The following is a 12,791-nucleotide window of genomic DNA, read 5'->3' on the forward strand; positions in this document are numbered from 1 at the left end:
TAGCATTTCAGCCAAACATTCATTCGTGCCACGCTGCTTTTCTTTGAACGAAAAAAAACCCTCTGCTCCCCCTACACAATTTCTTCTCCTGTTATTTTATGCTTAAAACAAGCAAATAAATCTGACTACAGGGTAAGAAAAAATTCGTGAACTTTTCCCATAAACACTTAATTCAAGAAAAATTGTCCCACCCCACTGGCCATTTTTTATCCACAATACACATTCGATGTCTGCAGGCACCATTGTCTTTGTTCAACGCAAACAATTCTGTTGCGTTTTTCTTTGAACGAAGTGCTCCGCCTAGATAATTTGACCCATATTCACATGGGTTTGTTTCTCGTTTTTTTTCTTTGAGAACAATCTATATAGCGCCTTCCACAATCGTTTTGGTGTTAGCTTTACGTAAAATAGAAACACAGAAAAGTACTGAGCGATGGAGAGACCACGAACGCGGAACGTATTATGGACCACGGATTGGCAAACAAACTGGCAACCACGCACTAAAGAAGCAAACTCTGATTTTAAACTCACCTTATTTGTCCCCGGAAAGCGCCAGAGTCGATGCACGGAGTGGACGGAACAAGCCTCGCTTCCATAGCCGAAGGTCAAAAATCCATTTAAACGTGTAGTCCCCGGTGTCCACTCGATCTTACCCAAAAAGCCGAGAAGCGATACCGCAATGGCATCCGGAGAAGGCGCTGGCTGTCGGGATGGAGGTTAGCGGGTCAGAGGTCCGGCACTGAAGGTCTGCGTTCATTATTCACCGTGTGCATTTCACTCTATATCCACTTTCTAATGTATAGCACTTGATAAGGATTAACAGTTTAAAAACAGAAATGCAAGACATCAGAAAATACATTTATTTTTTACTTTCATAACATGAGAGGTGTCATACAATAACAAATATGAGCTTTAAAATCACATTCCTAAGTTAAAAATATACATAAAAATAGATATATGGATCATTACACAAATCACTACTCAAAGGACCTATGTTAAATAACTGCTTCAATATTAATTAACAATAACATTTGGCCAAGGCAGTCCTTGTAAATAGACATATAAATAGACAAATAAAATCATGACATATATGCCGTAGAGCCTGAGATAGAGAAAAATAATAAGGAATTCTGCTTTTACTACCATCTCAGAAATATTGCCAGAATTAGAGGTTTTGTCTCAAGACAGGACTTAGAGAAACTTGTTCATGCTTTCATCACCAGCAGGGCCGATTATTGCAATGGTCAATGGATTTAAAAAGTACTGTTTCTTGTTTAAAAACCACTTCATGGCTACAATACATGACAGATATGCTAATCGAATATGAAACCGATTACTCGGATCAATAGGATCAGGTCATTTAGAAAAAACAAGGGTTCACTCAAAACAAGGTGCCTCAGCATTCAGTTATTATCAGCTTTCAGAAGAGATCAGATGTGCTTCAACAGTAGACACTTTTAAATCTAGATTAAAAACACATCAGTTTAACTTTGCATTTACTGAATGATTTAAAACAGTACGAATAAAACAGTACAAAAGAATAAAACAGTATGAACCTTACCTGTTATAAAGGGAATGAAGCTTACGGTATGGTGCTTACCTGCAGAAATAAATAAAGTACAATAAGAACACACAGAACTTCAATTTTCAAAATTATTTTAACATTAAATGATGATTATTTTACTGGTTTACCTGTTTGTGATTACCACAGGATCCCGTCACCTGGCTGCGGTCTTCATTTGGTGAACGGTTCTTCACTCATAATTGACCTATACAAGAAATAGAGAAGAATAATAAGCAATTCTGCTTTTACATGTAGATGTGTGCCCCAAGAACACAGACACACCGGCTCCAAAAAGTTTAAACAGTACACATTTCTGTTATTTTAATGTGGCAAATGTGTCAGCTTTAAAAGAAGCATACATTACCTTTTAAAGAGGAAATACCTTTTGCATGAAATACCTTTACTCCCAGCATAAGCAAGCAATTTTCAAAATGCTTTTAAAAGTAAATAGTGATTATTTTACTTGTTTACCTGTTTGTGATTACCATGGAATCCTGTCACCATCATTTTTAAGCTTGTAAAGCAAATAATGAAATATTGACTTAGTAGGAAAAAATATTTTGGAAGTATTGTGATAAATGATGAAGAAAATATTTTGCAAAGTGATGGTTAGCACACGGTTGATGGTACCTATTAAATTCCATCATATTTTTTTATTCCTACTATGGAAGTCAATGGTGACTATCTGCTGTGGGTTTACCATCATTCCTCAAAATACCTTCTTTTGTGTTACTCAGAAAAAAACTAATCCTCGTGTTGTTGTAAGCCTGTATGCATGAGTAAATGATGACAGAATTATCATCATAAATTGAAATATCCCTTTAAACTGTATTTCCCCCCCTTAAACCTAAACTTATTTTCTTACAGCAAGTCATTTAGGTAATCAAGAAAATACTTTACCCGTTGTCTTTGTGAGTTAAACAAATACAGCTACGCTTCCAGGTCTGTCGACGTTGCTGTGGTTTTTCGACAGCTGTAGTATGAAGGGTAGCGAATGAATGAATACATTGCAAAAAATCATTTCTTACTTGTTATTTCGAACTGTTTTAACTATACAAATATCTAGAAAGTCTTAAAATAAGATGCATTTTTTGATGAGCAAAATGCCCTAAGAAAATAAACCTAGCCTTTAGGGAGAAAAAACTCAAAATTTAAGCGAATTTGGGCTTAAAACAAGCAAATAAATCTGCCAAAGGGGTAAGAAACAAATCTAGATATAAACACTTAATTCAAGAAAAATTGTCGTAGCCCATTGGCAGATTTGTTGGCTTGTTTAATGTACATGCATGTACAATATTTCAATTTGTCTTGTATTTATTAGCATTTTGTATTGCCCAACGCTGTCTAGGTTGTTTAACTGTTGTCATTTTCTTATAAAAGCCTTTATAATTTATTAGTTTGGATGATTGCCATTCCCGAGAACCTCTTATATTGGAAGTAAAAGAATCATCTAAGCATTATTTTGTGCTCTTAGACATGTAGCCGTTTGATTGTGGTTCTATTTAATGGCTAATTCGTTTGGAATGGTCAAACGGCTATTAGATTTTCACTGACAGCCCAAATTAAGCCTTGTTTTAGCCTAGACACTTATTCGCTGTCTATTAAAAGTTATGTAGTCGTTGAATAGCCGCTTTTTTGATGACTAATGTATTCTTGGGCCGTGGTTAGACGTCTCTTGGATTTTACGTAAAACGACAAGCGAATCTATTTTTAACACAAAGGTCAGGGGAGAGCGCGAACGCAGTCCCCCACTATCAGAAATTTTGCAGTCGAGATTCCCACATTTGGGGAATTCGCAAAGGGTCAGCCCAACCGGAGTGCAATGGCTGAGCCTCGCCCTGGGTGAACCACCTTCATGATCATGGTGTCTCCCCTGCCAGGTAAGTATGAGCGACACCCTTTGAGGCCAGACGGCCGCATCTTCCTGTGACCGATCACATCGACGGCGCCCCCGGAGGCCGTCCGACTAACATTTCATTTACTGTGTGTGACCAGGTGGAAAGCGCACGAAGCCACGTCTGAGACCAAACATTCTTCGAGATCTACCCTGTTTTTATTCCGTTTCCAGCCCGGTTGAACCGTGTAGAGTGAAATATGTGAAACAATTTAAATCAAATGGATTTAAATTGCGCATTCAAATATATGGTTTCGTTATTACAAAGTAACTTTACGTGGAATAGAAACAAAAAAAAATGTACAGAGCAATCAAGAAACAACGAAAGCATAGCAATTTTAGAACATGGATAAATAAAAACACAGGGCTCAATGACTTACCCGTTGTCGTTGTGAGTTAAACAAGTACAGCTATGCTTCCAGGTCTGTCGACGTTGCTGTGGTTTTTCGACAGCTGTAGTATGAAGGGTAGTGAAAAAAGTTTTCAGGTGTTTTTAACATTCCAATCGGTCTCGTTCGCTTTTGTTGCGCCTTCAGCTGTGTCGAGGATGTTTAATTCGTCCTCGTATCACCTCCGCAAACTTGTAAAGAAATTAATTAAATACATTACAAAAACATTTCTTTATCAGCGTGTTCATTTCCACGCAAGCTTTTCGTTAAACCAATAAAGCCAACGAAATCACAGCAATTTTAAAACACACGGATTAGAAAAAACACCGTCATTCACGCACAAAAGAAGCAAATTCTTTTTTTTATACTTGACTTATTTATCCCCGAGATGGGGAGCGCACCATTCATGGAAACACTGCAATACCATGTTGATGCATGGAGTGGAAGGAGCAAGCTCCGCTTCCATTTCCGAAGGTCAAAAATCCATTTAACATATAGTCCCCGGATAGGAGACGTATCAGACATTAAACTGATAAGAACAGATTTTTCTTTTTCCAAAGTTTATTGTCACAAGGGCACATTTAAGAAGCAATAGTCTGTTTTACATATACATAAGAATCAACAACATTTTATTGATAAAAACAAACATCAAAGAGAGACACAAGGTCAGTTATTTTAAAATCAGATAAAATTAATAAATACAATTCATTTGTTAAAATTTCCCTCTTCTGATGTGCACAAAAAACGTAGTGAGTCCTTATCAAGTTTTGCCATCATGTCAACTCCCCGGAATATAACCATAACCCAACGTTTCAGGTCCCAGAGGAGACCCTCTTAAACCATGGCACCGCTGCCCCCTCCTGTATGTTTTTTTTGCCGGGGGCATCTACGGGCAGTCAGAGCTCGTGACTGAGGGGACCTCCCTGTGAAAGCTCCGATCCCCACATCCGATTGGCGTCGTATGGTGTACACCTGCAGCCGTTCTTTGGCCAGCTGTATCATGGCCTGCAGGGACACCTCTACGCGCTTCCCCACCAACAGGTTTCTGGAGGTCCATATGGCGTCCTTTATACAATTGATTGTGAGCCAGAGCTTGGTGTGCGTATCTGCTGGCATTGTCCTCTGGCTCACTCCTCCCATTACCATCTGGTAGTCTTGGACCCCCCCTGCTGGCAGGCCCGGGAATTGCTGGGGACCGGCCATTGCCCACAGGTCCCTCACAGTGCAGCACTCCCAGAGTGCATGTCTCACGGTCTCGGGCGCGCCACACCCAAGCCGTGGACAGATGGGGTTCCTTGCCATTCCCCGGGAGTGCATAACGGCCCTGACCGGGAGGATCTCATGGGCTGCCATCCACGCCAGGTCTTTATGGTTGTTCCGGAGAGCTGGGTGGGCTGTGTTGCGCCACACTTCCTTGGCCTCACCTAATGTTAGCCAGCGCACTGGACTCACTCTTTCCCGTTTCTGCACAACAGAAAGAATAGAGCGGTGGTTAGATAAAACAGACGCATCTTCACCCTCCAGATTAAAATGTTTTAAGAATTTCTTTATAAAATCATATGCAGGAGGTTGGTTAAAAGCAACTGGAATGGTTAAATTTACAGTTAAAACCTTTAGGGATCTTAAATAGGACCCCATCCAAAATCTTGCCATAGCTACTGTTTTATGTTCTTTAGACGGGGTTGTGGCATATTTGATGTGTAGTGCTGTATAATGTGCTCCTAAAATCAGGTAGGGGTCTGGTATGCCTTTGCCGCCATTTTGGGGTGCCTGTTTCATGGTCTCTCTTTTAAGCCGCTCCCACTTGGACCCCCACAAGAAGTAAAACACTGCACGATCAAGAGCTAAGAAGACAGACCTAGGGGGAATAAAAACAGAGCACAACAATAAAAGTAAGGGTAAAATCATAGCTTTTATAATTAAAACTTTGCCTTCAAGTGTCATCTGTCTTAGACCCCAGTATCCCAGTCTCTGTCTTACTTTCCCCAACACATCATGCCAATTTCCACTCCCACCACCATTCCTATCAAATTTTACTCCTAGAATTTTTAAATCTGTCCTTCTAACTGTAAGGTCAAGTCCGGTCAGTTCTGTCGATTGCCATGGGCCGAAAAACTGAGCTTCAGTCTTTTCTCTATTAAGTTTGGCCCCTGAAGCCTTCCCAAACCAGTCTGTTAAATCCATTGTCCTTTGGATTGATAAAATATCTGTACATAAAATGTTTATGTCGTCCATGTATAAAACGGTCTTGGCTGTCGTTCCCCCAGTCCCAGGTATGTCCAGTCCCTTTATCCATTGGTCCCTTCTCAAGACCTGCGCTAATGGTTCAACGCAAGCCACGTACAAGAGAGGAGATAACGGACATCCCTGACGGACACCGCAGCGGATATTTACTGCTTTTGTCAAATTCCCATTTACTAAAATCTTGCTTGTTATGTCCCGGTAAAGCAGTCCCACCCAAGCTAAAAACTGCACAGGAAAACCCATTTTTTGCAGTACTTGAAACAAGTACTGGTGCGAGACTCGGTCGAAAGCTTTTTCAAAATCTAAATTTAGAATTGCAAGCCGAATGTTTCTGTCTCTCGCATAACAGATAGCGTCTCTGATCAGCACGAGGCTGTCGGTGATCTTTCTCCCAGGTACGGCGCAGGCTTGGTCCGGGTGGATCAGTTCTGTTAAAACCATAGACATTCGTTGCATTAAAAGTTTACTAAAAAGTTTCATGTCCAAGTTTAAAAGGCTTATGGGGCGCCAATTTTTTAAATCTAACTTGTCATTCTTTTTATATAAAAGTGTCACAATTCCAGTTCTAAAACTGTCAGGTAGTCGATCGAGTCTGTTGAATTCGTTAAAAACGGCTAAAATGTCTTCTGCTAAAATATCCCAGAAAGTTTGATAAAATTCTAATGGTAGCCCATCACTTCCAGGGGACTTGCCCTTCTTAAATTTCCCTAATGCTTTAAAAATTTCCACAGAGGTAAATTTATTGGTTAAAAAGGCACTATCATGTACTGTTTTTGTCACAGAAGTGTATACTTCCTTTGCAATCTCCTCATCAATTGTTTTCTCTTTGTACAACTCTTGATAAAAACTTTCCACTATGTTTAAAATATTTTTTGTTTCAGTCATAACTTCTCCATGTTTGTTTTTTAAATTTACAATTACTTTATCTCTGCTGACAATCTTTCTAAAAAAGTATCTAGTACATTTCTCCCCTTCTTCCAATTCTTTTTCTTTACATCTTAAAATGATACCTCTACTCTGGACCTCCATCAGATTCGACATTTGCTTTTTTACCTCTTGTATTTCTTCCTTAAAATCATACCCCAAATTAAAAAGATTAAAATAACGCTGTAACCTTTTTTGCAATCCCACCATTTGTCGTTTTTCTTTATCCTTCTGTCTTTTCCCTGCCTGCCTAAAAAAAGTCTGGGTCCTTCCCTTCACCATTTCCCACCACTGTGCCCGTGATTCGTAGAAGTCCTGAAGGGTTTGTCACTGGCTATACTGCTCCCTGTATTCACTACCCAGATAGCAATTTTGTTCCGGCCCAGCTCCGGCCCACACAACCAGTTTTTCCTCGGCCCACATACAACGAAGAATGACGGCCCTACAGTGGCCCAGTTCTGAATTACAGACAAAGGCCACACATGGGCCACAACTGGCCCATGTCTCTGACAGATAATAGCCCATAATTGGCCCAAACCTGGGCCAGAACAGGTTCTAACATCGGTACCAGTTCTCAGCCATAGGTCAACCATATTAAAACCAGCATTTAACCAGAACTTCCAAAACTGAGCCATAACTCAGCCTAATCTTGCCCAAATTATATTAATAAATAAATCACACGAAAAATTACTTTCAAATTGTTTGCCTTTTTATTAATCAATAGCACACAAGTCAATAACACTACAACATTGTATGTGTTAAAACTCTTCTAGTATAAACTGCCAGCAATAAACAAAAGTACTAGTTTGTTCAAAAACATTATTGGCATGAATCTACCAACAACTTAAATTACAAAGCAATTTCATCCTTAGTAAACAAACAAAAGTTTAGAACAAACTGATAATAAAAAAAACCTTTGTGACAGTTACATTTGTGTGTTAAACGTAGCTTGCCCAAATTGCCAGCTATACACAAATACAGAAGTTCATTGAAATTAATATATAAGCATGAATAGAAATTTAAATTAATTACCATGGGTAAATACAAGTTTAAACCAAACTGAACTTAAAAGTTAGTTAATTAGAAACTTCATGTGTATGTGAAACCAACTCTACAGCCAGCCAGCCAGCAAAGATACAAGGTCCAGTTAAAGTATTAGCATGAATCTAACTTAGGTAATTTCAAATAAAACGAAAAATTAAAACAATACAATTCATAAAAATGAAACAAACAATCAAACACTAATAATAATCTGTGTATGAGAAAGTGTTCCTATTCAGGATTGTCCTCAACAAGAAGTACTGCTTTCCAGCCTCTCTTTTCTTCTCAGCTCCTCTTTCCATAGATGTAAACATTACAGCAGCCCACTGTTATATAAAAGAAAACAGATGCAAATCAATAATTGTTATGAAGCAAAAGCCATATAATAAAGTAATTAAAAGCATAATGATATACTTTAAAACAAACAGTTAGATAAACAATTAGAAGATAAACCTTTTAGGATGAACTGCTTCTGTTTTCTTCCTCAAGTTGCTTTGGATGAAAATGTCTGCGTTGAATGTCTAAATAAAATGAAACATAGCTTAGACCTTAAAGAGGTACTTTTCATTTAGATACAAAGCAAATGAGATATGTTCTAAGCATGTATTTAAAATATATTATATTAGGAATATCCCCATTATTAGTTACCAAGAAAATTAAGTCAAATCAATATAAATGAAAGAGAGAAGAACCATATACTGCACGTCTAAGGTCTTCACAATTGCTGTCATACTTTATCCACCTATGAGAAATTCAGCTTTGCAGATATAATTCTAAAGATTTGTCAAGTATTGATTTTGGAAGCAATTAAATTAACATTAAATTAAATGGTGGCCCTGATGTACTGTCACTAACCTGAATGTCACCTCCTCCTGTCCTGTCAGCATCATTGTCCCACCTCTTTACCTGAAGCAAACACAGCAGATGATTAACAGAAAATAATTTCACAGTATTCTATATATTCAAAATATTTGTATTTTTACCATTTTCCTTTGTATTCAACAATGCAATTCGGGTAACTAAAGTAATGTTAGGCTATGGTCAGTTCTTACTCACCTAATGAATGAAACCACTGTCCAGCCCTCTGTATTTATCAGCTTTCACTGAAATCACAATGTGACTATTTAGCCATATAGAGCAATGTTTTGATATATAAACACAAAGATGCAAACATGAGCCTCAATATTTAATTTACCTTAATGTGTCTATTTGAATATACACCCCACCATCCTTCTCTTGTCCCACTCCAGAGTCTTCATGTCTTGATGAACACAGACACACTTTCATCAAAAAAGGAAATTAAACGTTACAGAAATACATTTTAAAATATGTTTTTTATATAAATGTTCTAACATCAGGAAGACCAGATAACCAAATTCGATTACTTCATGATCACAGTTATTCTTAACCTGATAGAAAACAGCTAATTTAATATCAATATAACGTTAATTGTCACACATTACGTTACACACGAATCACGTAAAGGTTTGCATCCCTTTATACGTCAAAAACATTTTTATGATCGTAAAAGTTTAAATATTTAAGTTCAGGTACTTACCATCTTTCATCCTGCTGCCTTTGAAATCTCTGTGTCCGTTATGATTGATTGACGCGGTGTAACTGCTACTGCGACGGTAACCCCGCCTATCGGTTAATTTGATTGGCCGCCGCTCGGCTTCCGTTAACAGGAAAGCTCGTCTTCTGTTATGTGATTGGCCAGTGGCACTCGCCTTTTTTGATTTGATTGGCCATCTCAATCATTTTTGACAAAGTGTTCAACGTAATGCTGAGTTGCAGGAACTGAGAAACGGATGACATTAAAATACCGCGAGAGTGATTTGAAATCAGAATGCTGTCCATGATCTTTCGAGTCGCTCTCGCAGTACTTTGATGTCATCCGCGTGTAGGTTCTTGTTGCACTTTATAAATAAACTGCGCATCTTTAACGTAACGCGAAGGTTAACAATACATTTTGTTTATTTCTGCAGTATCTAACATTTGATTGTACACAATGATAGTTTTACTTAGTCATTGAAGTCAGAAATCTTCAGCACAGTAACGTTTATTTCTGCAGTATCTAACATCTGATTGTACACAATGATAGTTTAGTCATTGAAGTCAGAAATCTTCAGCAGGAATAAACTCCTGCTACAATGAAAATCGCGCAAAAGCAAGTTTAAATAAAAACGATCCATGGTGCTTCTCAAAGCAACGTTATAGAAACTTTTAAATTCAGAAAGAAAAACTTTTGGAAGTTCAGGGTCATTTGAACAAAATAATCTTGACCCATGATCTGAAGGCAAGTTTATGTGATTGAAATGTAGACAAACATTATTGTCCAAATATATTAGTTTCTTTTAATACAAAACTAACATTTTACTTAATAAAGGTTAAATTAACATTAAGATTAAGATAGCCTGAAAATCCTTAAATTCTTCTAATTATTTATTATAAATCAGTATTTTAAATGTGGCTTACAATCACTAGACTGATCTGGGCCAGAATCACTACACTGATCTGGGCCACATTCCTCCCAATCACAACTGGCCCAAATATTATCTGCCATCATGGATCCAGTGCCATCATTGCCACACCTGGCCCATACTTGGCTGACATGTTGCATGCCGTTGCCGGCAGCACGCCAGCAGTGCCATCATGAGGCCACATTCGGGCCGAGTCCGTCTGCTATCTGGGTAATTATATCTTTGTTCTCTAACAGGGAGCAGTTTAGCTTCCACAAACCTCTTCCTACGGTCACACCCAAGGGAAGTGCAAGGGTGCAGGAGAGCATAACGTGATCAGAAAAGAAAATGGGCAGTAATGTAGCATCCGTTGGCGGGCAATTTCTTGTAAAAATATAATCAATACGAGAGGCTCTGGTACCATCACCACTAAACCAGGTGAAGCCCTCCTCTCTAGGATGCATTATTTTAAAACAGTCTTTTAAATTAAAATCTTTTACTATATTCCGTAATAAAACTGACGTTTTGTCTTCTCTAAAATCATCGCCTACCCCTTTCCTGTCTTTTTTTGTTAACACACAGTTAAAATCCCCTGCAAAAATTAAGGGTGCTCTTCCTAAAAGGTGGGATTGCAAATCTTCTAAAAGCTCATGCCTTTCATTTTTTTCTGTAAAGCCATAAATATTAAGAATGTTAAAATCCCTTTCTAAAAAAGTCAGGTTGGCTAAAAGTGCCCGCCCTTCTCTCACCACTGTGCTGCCCTTCACCAAGATGTTTGGGTTATTTACTAAAATTGCAACACCGTCATTTTTATTAAAATTGGACCCACTCCATACAGATGGCCCATTAGTCCACAGTTCTTCCCATTTCCTGTATGTTTTGCTAAAGGGTAATGAACACTCTTGTAATATAAAAACATCTGACTTGAGGGATTTTAAAAAGGATAAAACATTCTGTGCTCTTATAGTGGCTCTCACACTCCTTACATTGATAGTTGAAATGATGAGCGCCATGAGCAGGAAAATAAAAAGGCATGATGCTTTAAAAGACATAATCTCTAAAAACTATAAAATGGGGTTAAAAAAAATCAAAAACAATGCTTAGTTAAAATTATTCAAATTCTCAATCTCTTGTGAAACAGATTCTTCCTTTACTCCAATAAGTGAGGACTCAGGGGGTTCAATCTGTTTCTCCCTAGGGCAGCTAAAAGCTGATCTAGGGGTAGATGACTTAAGCTCAATTGATAAAAAGGAAACTTCATTTGGTGAGTTTGTTGGAAAAAGCCTGTTTAGATCTCCCGAGGATGAAGAATCTAAATCAGGTTCAAACCTTTCTCTTATGTCAAGTTCCTCTACAACAGGGGATTGGGTACCCCTTTTCCTTTTCAACTGAGCACTGGGCAACCTATCAGGGGACTGTTCCCCTCCTTGTCCATTCATTTCATTTTGGGTTTCACTTTCACTTTCATTAACATTATCATTTTCCTTTTCATTGTTTAATACATTACCATTTTGCTGTTCCTGGTTGACTTCTGGGCAGGCTGGGCGGAGCCCTACCACCTCACCACCTTCTCCACCAATAGCAGAGTTTGGCGGGAAATTTGAACTTTGTGGCTCCGCCCCCTCATTAACTGTCTCCTTTTCAACCGTTTTGTTTGCTTTCAGCTTGTTGGCAAAAGACATAGGGCAATCTCTGTAAAGGTGATTGAAATCCCCACAGAGATTGCACTTTCTGCCATTTGGGCACTCTTCAAAAGAGTGCCCAATTTCTCTACATTTTCTACAAAATGTCTTCTGGCAAGCTTCTACCAGGTGCCCGAGTTCACCACACTTGCGGCAGAGCTTGGGCATACCCTGGTAGTGTATGTAGCCTCTGTTTTCTCCAAGAACTATCATTGATGGCAAATGTTTTAGGCCCTGGTAGCCCTGGGGGTCTTCCCATTGTTTAATGGGGACCCTCCATGAGCAATTCCAGATCCCATCCTCATCCACCACCTTCATAGCTTGGCCCTTAACAGTGCAGTATCTCCCCAACCATACACAAATATCCTCTCCACTAACGGTTTCATTAAACATCCTAACAACAACAACTTTCTGTGTGTTATCAGTCAGTTTATCCACCTTAAAAATGGAGAACTGGGTTTTAACATTTTCAAAATGTTGCCAGAAGACGTTCAACAAAGCTGCATTTTTAAAACTAACATCAAAACCTTTGTTAAAAGGCAGGGTCAGAATACAGTTTAGCTCATCAGGACTAAAACCAAGCACTTTCTG

The 12,791-nt window shown here is 38.5% G+C and overlaps 1 long non-coding RNA gene, 1 other non-coding gene and 1 pseudogene across 3 annotated transcripts; all 3 read right to left on the reverse strand.

Annotated features, from left to right (window-relative positions):
- Positions 1-3,287: 3,287 nt before the first annotated feature.
- LOC135753502 (U1 spliceosomal RNA) lies at positions 3,288-3,452 on the reverse strand. Its single transcript, XR_010533675.1, has one exon. It is a non-coding gene; the product is annotated as a U1 spliceosomal RNA (small nuclear RNA).
- Positions 3,453-4,237: 785 nt separating this feature from the next.
- On the reverse strand, positions 4,238-4,440 carry LOC135765131 (U2 spliceosomal RNA; annotated as a pseudogene).
- A 2,939-nt stretch (positions 4,441-7,379) lies between these two features.
- On the reverse strand, positions 7,380-10,734 carry LOC135753423 (uncharacterized). Of its 2 annotated transcripts, XR_010533610.2 has the most exons (5): positions 9,615-10,734; positions 9,252-9,336; positions 9,113-9,176; positions 8,510-8,962; positions 7,380-8,382 (listed from the first exon to the last, which is right to left on the reverse strand). It is a non-coding gene; the product is annotated as an uncharacterized lncRNA (long non-coding RNA). The 2 variants fall into 2 exon arrangements; XR_010533611.2 differs by lacking the exon at positions 9,615-10,734 and having other exon boundaries at positions 9,113-9,159; positions 9,252-9,337.
- Positions 10,735-12,791: the final 2,057 nt, after the last annotated feature.

The sequence above is a fragment of the Paramisgurnus dabryanus genome, chromosome 9 (assembly GCF_030506205.2).
Source record: "Paramisgurnus dabryanus chromosome 9, PD_genome_1.1, whole genome shotgun sequence".
Classification (NCBI taxonomy): Eukaryota; Metazoa; Chordata; class Actinopteri; order Cypriniformes; family Cobitidae; genus Paramisgurnus; species Paramisgurnus dabryanus.